Source organism: Scardinius erythrophthalmus (assembly GCF_964197995.2).
Source record: "Scardinius erythrophthalmus genome assembly, chromosome: 24".
Lineage (NCBI taxonomy): Eukaryota > Metazoa > Chordata > Actinopteri > Cypriniformes > Leuciscidae > Scardinius > Scardinius erythrophthalmus.
Window position 1 is genome coordinate 616,470 of NC_138244.1, and position 8,310 is coordinate 624,779.

An 8,310-nucleotide genomic window follows, 5' to 3' on the forward strand; every position below is an offset into this window, starting at 1 on the left:
GCTCGTTCACACACGGGTGCTCCAATGAACATGCTGAGATCGAAGTTTTTCCCTCTTACAGGGGTGCAAACACATGTATGGTCAAAAAAGAGAGAGGTAATCGAAGCCCTCGTCTCGCGGCAAATATCCAGATACTACATTGCCTCCATCGGTTGCGGTTCTATTTCTAGCATGTGGTTTCGGCGCGGCTCGAGAAGTGTGTGTGTCACGCAGGCACTCTGCTCTAACACAAGCTCTAACCAGTTAACATAAGAGCCGACATAAAAACGGACACTCCACGCCACGCAGAGAGAAATGTGATGCAGTGGCAGATCCAGGACAGATCCAGAGTGAGACAGAAACACTAGTGGTTAACGCTTGTGCACATACTGCTGGTTTGGCGCGCAGTGTTCTGATTCGCTTATTTCCTATTTAGTTATTGGTGGACGCAATCCAGAATTACTGTTGGTTAAATTATAATCAGATATAATATATATAGATATAAATTTTAATCTCCGAGAACAGTAATTGCAGCTCTGTACTTGGGATCAGATAGTTTTTTAAGACGGTATTTGGCAATCGGGTCGTCGTTGTCTGCTTCTTTTGCACAGTACACCGTTAACAGACTGTAATTCTGCAAAAATGCATTAACAGCTTGGTAACGCGACAGCCAGCGAACCTCATTCAGCGGTGTGAAAGACAGGGAATCCACTTCTAAAACTTTTGCCAACTCGTCGAGTTTGCTTTTCTTCACAGAAGATCTACTGAAGAGTGAATATACTGTTCTTAAAAGTGTTTCCACTTCTTTCATCAACAGCATGCCTTTCCATGCATCATCCATTCCCAAATCCTCTCGATGAGCAACGCAGTGTTGTTCTGTATTTGCCGTCTCAGTATTGCAGTGACTCCATTATGTCTGCCTAACATGACAGAAGCGCCGTCAGACGTTAACATGGCCGTTTTCTGCAGATCAAGTCCATGATCAGTGTAGAGCTTTATTATTGCATCGGCAATATCCTGGGCGCTGCATCGTGCCAGCTGAATGATCCCGGCAAACACAGTTGTGTATGTGAATTGATTTTGTTCTCTAAACTTAATGTAAAGAACTAGCATTTTATGCACTGTAATGTCTGTGCTTTCGTCGACTATCAGCGTGTGAACATTGGCATTTCTTACATCTTCCATAGTCTCAGCTTGTACAACTGCATTAATTGACTCCACAAATTCAAATAAGTATTTCTCCAGATGATTATGCATTTCTTGAACAGATAGCATCGACGTGTTCATTTTAATGGCAAGTAGCACGTTATTGATCAATATTTTGATTTGTTCAGGGTTTACCTTGCTCTTATTGGCGAAGTCGAAACGTTTTTCTCTAGATTATCTCGACTCCGAGAAGCTGGTTAATCGCAGTTCCATGCTTTCTATTGTACAATGCTTTCACAGCATCAATGTGACATTGAGTTAAGTGGCGTTTTAGGTAGTCCAGTTTCCACTCTGTCCACGTTTTCCCGGTGGAAAACTCTCCTTTGATTTTAGCTTCACAATCCCATTAGCTCCGTAACTAAATATTTCAGACAATTTGAAAAAATTTATCCGTTTGAACTATTTCATGCATTCTTGTTTGAAAGTCAAACAAACCTTTTCTTTTAGGCTGTTGCAGAGATGTTTCATCTTTTCGTTTTGCCATTACCGAGTGGATGCACGTCGTCTGCGTGGTCTGAACTTGTGCAGCGCAGGACCTTCAATTAGTCTGCGCGTCCGCACAGCTTAAAGGAACATTGGACAACCAATATAAGCCAGTTCAGAGAGCAAACAGGTTGTTGAAGGTGGGAAGGAGAAAGTCTGAGAATGGATAGAAGAAACAATATGAGAGGATGAGTGCGTATGCGAGGAGGAGGAGGAGGAAGAAGAGGAAGACAAAGAGTGGAAATTTCTGATGAAATTCGAGCAACAGTCATAGACCATGCTCTTGTCCATGGACTGACAGTGAGGGAAACAGGACTTCGAGTGCAACCCAATTTGAGCCGATTTTCTGTGTCCTCCATAGTAAGGACATTCAGAGAAGAGAACCGGTACAGTATACTACTGTATTTTTGTAATTGCAAATTTACTGTACTACACTATATGCAACTGTTTCAATAGACATTTGTACAGTAAATCACCATGTACAGTACTGCATGAATTTTTCTAATAACTGCACATCTACTTTTTGTAGAATTGCAAGGCTGCCACATGCAGGTGGAAGGACAGCTGTATTCCCTCGGGAGCAAGAGGCCGTTATAGTTTATTATTTGTTTATTATTTAGATCCCCATTAGCTACTCCTCAATGCAGCAGCTATTCTTCCTGGGGTCTTAACAATTTTTACCAAAATATTAACATCAAAGCTGTACAACAATGAAGACAAAATACAGAAGTGCACACAACATCATCTAAGTCATCTAACTCACACACACACACACACACACACTGCACAACACATAAACACTAACCATAACAACATAACAATATAACAATATAAGCTCTTCTATGTACAAAATATTACCAATCTCTGGTTATAATATAAAATATAAAAATCACATTTCAGTTACCATAGCTCATTATACAGTCATTATTAATGACATAATTACAGTTACTCCAAAGTAAATAAATACAGTCTCAATCTTTTGGAAAAACTAACATTGTGACTCTCTGAGACCAAAAACAACGGGAGCGAATTCCATGCCACCATTGCTCTATAACACGATGTTCTTTGAAATTGATTTGTTCGACAGGCAGGTAACAAGAAACGCCCTTCACTTGACTGGCGAGTGGAATAAGTATGAACGTCACTGAAGAAAGTCAATCTTTTATAAATAATTTCAGGTGCTTTTGTAATAATTATATTTTTAAAATTGACCGTGTCCTCCATCGTAACAGGGTGCGAATGAAACAAGTATACAGAGTACCTTTGAGCGCAACTCCCCAAGGGTGAAAGAACTGCGAGCTCAGCATGTGCAAGTGTACATTCAGAAACATTTACTGTAATCCAGATTGTCTACAGTACTAACACACACTATGTGAATGACATTACTCTTCAGTACATACAATGTATGTGAATCAGAAGTGCATACAGTAGGCCTAATTGTACTCTACAGTACATCACTGTCTCTGTACGACTTACAAAATTCTAAATACAGTATATTGTATTTCTACACAGAAACAATATTTGACATGGTATCCTTGGACAGACCCCATGAGTTCATCTTTGTCAATAGGCTTCAATCTAACAAGGAGAAGGAGAGGCCGAAACATGACTGGACGTTGTTGAAGTCCCTGGTCATCGAGGTGGCAATGTCACAATCTGTGCTGCTATCAGCAACCATGGTGTTCTACATGTTCCACTCGGGCCATATAACACCAGCACCTTCTAAGATTTATGGCCAATCTAAGAGTTATTTTATTTGAGCAGCAGGGTCAAGAGCTAAATGAGAATCCCATTCCCACCTATGTGAGAGTGTGGGACAGTGTCAGTTTCCGGGTCAGGGAATGGTTTAACATCAATGGGCAGTTTGTGAACTTGTACCTCCCTCCATACTCTCCTTTCCTGAATCCGATCGAGTTTTTCTCCTCTTGGAGATGGAAAGTTTGATAGACGACCCTACACCAGAGTAAATCTGCTGCAAGCCATGGATCTAGCCTGTGGTGATATTGGTGAGGAGTCATGTCAGGGCTGGAGACGGCACACAAGAGGCTTCTTCCCCCGCTGCCTCAGGAGGGACAATATGATGTTGACGAAGTGCTCTGGCCTGACCCAGCCAAAGACAAGACACTTTACTCCTTTCATTTGTGTCCCTTTAGTATCGTATACTGTAGTACAGTGCATTGCTGTAGACTGTACAATGAACAAATTGAAACAATGACTGTAAAATTAAAAATATGAAATTTGTTTTGAGATTAATAATTTAGTTCTCCCTGAGAACATGTTTTGAACAATGTGTTTTCTGCTATTTGGTGTATTGTTTACTGACTGCTTGATAGTGTATCTCATTGATCACTTTGTCTATGATTTGAGAGCAGTGTTTGATTTTGAACACAGGTAAAACTGTTTTGAGGTGAAAGTTTAATTTTGCAAGAGGAGTCAGAGGTTCTGTGAATAGTGCTTGAGGATGAGGTTTAGTGTTTAATGTTTTCAGAAAATGGAGCAAGGTTTCAGAAATTGAGTCAGAGGTTCTGTGAATAGTGCTTGAGGATGAGGTTTAGTGTTTAATGTTTTCAGAAAATGGAGCAAGGTTTCAGAAATTGAGAAGAACTGCAAGGGCCGAGTGTGCTCGTTGTACCACGGCGTTGGACTATTTTCTTTAATCTTCGTTAAGCACAACGAGCAACTGTGTCTAAAGTGCTGGAAAAGAGAGTCAGTAGTTTCTGTCGCAATATCGAGTTCTTCTAAGCTATCTGGGATGCTGATAAAAATAAGGTATTTTAACATGTTGCAAGCGTCCCTGGGTTCGGGGTCAGTTGCAGCATCTGGCTTCTACCATTCAAATAAATACTGTGAACGATGTGTCATATGTAATCATCTTTAAATGTTTTGGGTAATTAGCAGACAGATGCAAGTTTAATATATTCATATTTGGTTGGTCTAGTCCAGATAGTCTCTGAGTAACTGAGAGAAGTGTTGCAACTGTCCCCGGTCTCCCCTAATAATCAAATAATTCCCAGCGATCGTCGCATATTATTTTTGCTTGAAATGCCCATCCCTACAAAATACGAATGTCTTAAAGGTCCCGTTCTTCGTGATCCCATGTTTCAAACTTTAGTTAGTGTGTAATGTTGTTGTTGGGGTATAAATAATATCTGTAAAATTATAAAGCTCAAAGTTCAATGCCAAGCGAGATTATTTAACAGAAGTCGCCTACATCGAACGGCTCGTTTGGACTACATCCCTCTACTTTCTTATTTAATGACGTCACTAGAACCGTTTTTTGACTAAGCTCCGCCCACAGGAATGCTCCCGCAACTCTACCGAAATTCGTTTATGTACTTGCGCACTTCTTATAACTTACTGTTTACTCAGCTCTTACGGTGATTTTCTGAAGCAAAACTGACGCTTCATCTTTTGTGTGATGTACAATAAACTTTATTAAACTCATCAGTACATGTTTGATCATCATTCGGACCTGGTCCGAAACAGCAGACTTGTAGGCTATCCATTTCCTTGAACCCATTGTGCGAGTTCACTTTAATACCGCGTGCTTTATATACATGTTGCTGCTGATTGGACTGCAGTTCTGACACACCCACCAAACAAGAGAAGACGCATCTCTAACCCCGTTGCACACCGGCGCACGCCGCCTCCAGGAAACATGACGGTCAACCTGGAAACCGCAGCAAAACGTGGCGCACCGTTTTAAACTTGAACATGCCCCTGATGACGACACAGCTGTTCCACGATTGGCTGATGACGACACAGCTGTTCCACGATTGGCTGATGACGACAGAGCTGTTCCACGATTGGCTGATGACGACACAGCTGTTCCACGATTGGCTGATGACGACACAGCTGTTCCACGATTGGCTGATGACGACACAGCTGTTCCACGATTGGCTGATGACGACACAGCTGTTCCACGATTGGCTGATGACGACAGAGCTGTTCCACGATTGGCTGATGACGACACAGCTGTTCCACGATTGGCTGATGACGACACAGCTGTTCCACGATTGGCTGATGACGACAGAGCTGTTCCACGATTGGCTGATGACGACACAGCTGTTCCACGATTGGCTAATGACGACAGAGCTGGTCCACGATTGGCTGATGACGACACAGCTGTTCCACGATTGGCTGATGACGACAGAGCTGTTCCACGATTGGCTGATGACGACACAGCTGTTCCACGATTGGCTGATGACGACAGAGCTGTTCCACGATTGGCTGATGACGACACAGCTGTTCCACGATTGGCTGATGACGACAGAGCAGTTCCACGATTGGCTGATGACGACACAGCTGTTCCACGATTGGCTGATGACGACAGAGCTGTTCCACGATTGGCTGATGACGACAGAGCTGTTCCACGATTGGCTGATGACGACAGCTGTTCCACGATTGGCTGATGACGACAGAGCTGTTCCACGATTGGCTGATGACGACACAGCTGTTCCACGATTGGCTGATGACGACACAGCTGTTCCACGATTGGCTGATGACGACACAGCTGTTCCACGATTGGCCGGATTCACCGCATGACAGCGATCACGTGTTTCGTGTTTATTCAAACACCTTTAGTTCCTCTAAAGCTCACAAATCAGTTTTTTATAACAGTAAACACTATTTTCATGTAGTTGCGATGTTATATTGTGTCATGTGTATCAAATAAAAACTGATTAAAAACGTAGACTCCACTTCATTGATAGTAGCTTATGTTGAACTTTATTCTTGTTCAAACAGACGCTGTATGAAGCATAAAGTATTGAATGAAAATGTCTCTGAAACATCTGTGTATTATTTGGCAAATATTGCATTTAATTCACTTCAGCTGTGGTAAAGTATGAAAACACCACGTGAGCGGTCACCACGGGAACCAGAGAGAGTCCGACTTCACGTCTCCGTCTGCGGCTCCTCCCGCCGGCACGCGGATACTCTCGCCGATCGGTTACATCCAGCCGCAGCCGATGTCCAACACACCCACAATATACGGATTGGCCGTACACATGAAAACACACTATATAAAACGTTTTCAGATTTATCCACTCTGGGACCCAGTTTAAAAAAATAGCGGTGTCAGTCTCCCAAAACGCCGGATCCGTCTGGACGAAGCGCCGATACAGAATGTTTACGTGTACAGCTTAACGCGTGCGGACAGGGCCTACGTGTTTGTGTTAGACTCTATATGCTGTTTGAAGGACACATTTTCTTCTAAAAGCAAACAGAGATATTTATAGACTGATACTCGGTCAATTACTTTCTCATCTAGTGTAACAGTTCGACAAGCATCTTCTGCTTTCCTTGATTTAGAAAAGTCGTGATTTAAGTCATTTATATAAAAAAAAGTTGTTATCAGTTTTCTAAGTTGTTTGATGGATTCGTAAAAGGCGCGAGGGAAAAATAAATAAAGAGCGCACAGATGGCACGCTAACAGGCTAGTGAATTACTAGCGTGTTGTGCTAGCAATAACGATTTAGATTGAAGCTAGTGATGTCAGGTTAATGTGTGATGTTGAGTAAGTTATATTTAGCAGTTTAAACAACAAGGAATGATAGTAAACAATGATTCAAAACAGGAAGATATACGAAGCTTTCAGACGCACCCCAAAGCAAACAGCAGCAGGAGCAACGAGGCAGACCCAATAGATTGTGGCGCATACATTTGTACAAAAACTATATATTATATCTGACTTAAGGTGATCTCCCATCTCCATTACTCAGATTGGCCTTGCCCCTTCCAGTAAGTCACTAGCACTGCTTTATCCACCGTGGGCTCAGGAATAATTGGATCTTCTCTTATTACCACCCAGCATTACCAGACATGACTCCCAAGTTTATCTTTATATGAATGTTTATTAGCAGCCGGCAGAAAGTCAGTTCAGCCACAGCAAACAGACTCAAACAATTACACATTTATGAGTTAAGAAATTCATTTCACTTCCAAATTCTAGACAACTAAATCATAAGACCAACTAGTTTTAGCATACATTTGTTCTATTTTCCTCTTTGGCTGCACAGTCCATTTAGGCATTTCAGGTGGCATGTAACTTTTAAGAATATTAAAGAAGGAATTGATCAAACTAATAAGAGGATTTCAATATTCCTTACATATTCTCATTACCACTCTTTTAAAGAAAATACTTTAATCTCCACAATTTTTCAAAAATCATTCCAAACCCATATGGCCTTCACATTCACTGTTCAAACTGCAGCATGTTTGCATAATGAAATATTATACCTAATGTACTTTTGTGTTGCACTGAAGAAAGAGAGTCATACAGGTTTAGATTGTATTATTCTAAACTAAATTGTGTCCAGTGCAAATCTTAAAGAAAAAAGTTAAGAACTAATTACATTTATTCATTGAGCAGATGCTTTTATTCAAAGCGACTCAGAAATGTGGAACATCACAAGCAATGTCATAATTCAACAACAGTCATATTACACAAGTAAGCAATAAGGTACTCGAGGCTGTGCTGTATCGGGAATAAGTCACGGCTGAAGGGCGTTGTTAGGCTCGACGCGAAGCGGAGTAATCCCTTCAGCCGTGACTTATTCACGATACAGCACTTGCCTCGAGTACCTTATTGCTTTTATAAAACCGTTACCACATAATATTAAAGTAAAAAAGATGTATTAG